The sequence below is a fragment of the Panthera tigris genome, chromosome B3 (genome assembly GCF_018350195.1).
Source record: "Panthera tigris isolate Pti1 chromosome B3, P.tigris_Pti1_mat1.1, whole genome shotgun sequence".
Classification (NCBI taxonomy): Eukaryota; Metazoa; Chordata; class Mammalia; order Carnivora; family Felidae; genus Panthera; species Panthera tigris.
This window is the reverse complement of record NC_056665.1, coordinates 17,638,224-17,640,542: the sequence shown is the minus strand read 5'-3', so window position 1 is coordinate 17,640,542 and position 2,319 is coordinate 17,638,224. Positions and strand designations below refer to the sequence as shown.

At 44.3% G+C, this 2,319-nt stretch overlaps 1 non-coding gene across 1 annotated transcript; it reads right to left on the bottom strand.

Moving 5' to 3' along the window:
• Positions 1–1,125: 1,125 nt before the first annotated feature.
• On the bottom strand, positions 1,126–1,232 carry LOC122239784. The gene has a single exon (XR_006219168.1). It is a non-coding gene; the product is annotated as a U6 spliceosomal RNA (small nuclear RNA).
• Positions 1,233–2,319: the final 1,087 nt, after the last annotated feature.

Genomic DNA, 2,319 nt, shown 5'->3' with positions numbered 1-2,319 from the left:
ATTGTAACGGGATCATGAGAAACTTGTTATATCACCTGCAGGAAATTACTTTTCATCTGGCACCAATGTACCATGATCACAAACACCAGTTGCCCCCCAGAGCCTTTGCTTCTTACACAAGTTAATGATTACTATCTGATTGTCTTCTTCACATTCACCACATGTATAAGATCTTGTTTTCTTCATGTTCACCACGTGTGTAAGATCTTGAGTGCTTAATAAATACAGAGACAAAACCCGTGCTCAGGACTCTTGTCTCCTCCCAGACATTAGCCTCTCTCATATTCAATTCTGCATCCACTTTCTTGCTGGACAAGAGAGAACTCCAGATTCATAGTCTGGGACAGGAATGTCCACATGGCCTCCAAGTAACGTGGCCAGTCTGGTGGGTTTCTAGTGTCAGCCCACTTTTGCTATTTTGTTCCCTTCCCCCAAGCTGCCCCCATCCTCCTGACATCTCTACTTTATTTAATGTGGGCCAGCCCAGCAGCATACTGGCACAGTCACCCAGGGCTCTTGCCACAGGAGAGTGCCCCTACACCAATAGACTTCCCCTGACCCAGCTTTCCAGCTGCTCCTGACCCAGCACCCGGCTCGTCCCTGCTGGCAGCCAGGACCTGTAACACGTTTGGGGTAAAACTCCTCACCTTCCTACACAGACCCATCAGGTTTGCTCAGATTTCTCCTTAGTATAGACCTGGGGGCCAAGAAGAAGGTGGCGGTCAACCCTAAAGAGCAAGCATTGTTCTGGCAGGCACCTGCCTCATATGTGCCTTCTGCATCGTCTTCTTACAGGAGGCAAGAGGGGGCTCTATATTCCAGCAGTGGGAATGGGTCACTTCTGCAGGTGTGGGGTAAGGTGGAGGCCCAAGCTTCTTACCTGCAGTACCCAGGTCCCCCCATCCCAAAGCTCTGAGTCCCACTCCTTCCCCATCAGGGCCCTTACTTCAACATAGGAGACGTGCCTGGAATGAGAACCCAGGGTTCCCAGAAGTAGTGCCTCCTTTAAGCTCATGTACTCTGCCTCATCTTCCTTTCTATCTGCCTTCTGCCTGCAGGAGAACAACGAACTAGGTGCTCTAACCCTCACACTTTATTTATTTATTTATTTATTTATTTATTTATTTAAATATGGAACGCTTCACGAATTTGCATGTCATCCTTGTGCAGGGGCCATACTAATCTTCTCTGTATCCTTCCAATTTTAGTATATGTGCTGCCGAAGCGAGCACACACTTTACTTTAAATCATTGAGCAGTAGTGATTGCTCAGTGGCCATCACTGAAATGGCAATACTCAGATGGACTCTTTCTCTCTTATTCACTCAGTGGCACTTAGCAAATCACTGGTTTCCAGTCTTTCTAGTTACCATTTTCTCCAGACCTCTCCCAAAAGCCTCCCTTCTGCCTGTACCCTGTCCCAGTTCATTAAGGACTTAGGAATCATACCCTGACAGCATGCCAGGAACTATCAGTACTTCTACCTACTAGCAGAGAACAATCCAAAAATGATGTTAAGAAAACAATTCCAGGGGTGACAGGGCGGCTCAGTTGGTTAAGTGTTTGACTCTTGGTTTCAGCACAAATTATGATCTCAGGGTTTATAAGATTGAGCACTGCATCAAGCCCTGTGCTGACATTGTGGAACCTGCTTGGGATTCTCTCTCTCCCTCTCTCTCTGCCCCTGCTCTGCTCACATACTCTAAATAAATAAATAAATGAATAAATAACACTTCCATTTCCAACGACACACACAAATAAACTTAGGGATAAAGTTAACTAAAAAATGTAAAGCTTGAACCCTGGAAATTGCAAAACGTTATTGAAGTAAGTTAAAGAAGACTTAAGTAAATGGAAAGACATCCCATGTTCATGGATTGGAAGATTTCATATTGTTAAAATGCCAAAACACACACACACATACACACACACACAACCCATGTGTACATACATACCTATATTATTTTTCTATCATCTAGCTAGCTAGCTATCCAGAAACATGAGTGCATACTGATGCTTCCAATTCCAACCCACATGGCTCATTATAGCCTTCCTGCCCTCTTTGCTTATTTGTAACTTCCTCCTCTGACAGTGAGAAGCCTAGCTCTCTCTCATTATCTACAATATATTAACCTATTTGTTCAACCCTAGTGTACATGTAGTTTCTATGCAGTCTCTTTAAAACCTAAGTCAGATTACTCCTCTGCTCAAAATCCTCCCATACCTCCTCATTTCACTCAGACTAAATCCAAAATTCTTGACCTTCTATGGCCCAAGGCCTTACAAGACATAGATCGCTAATACATATTGATCTGCTCTC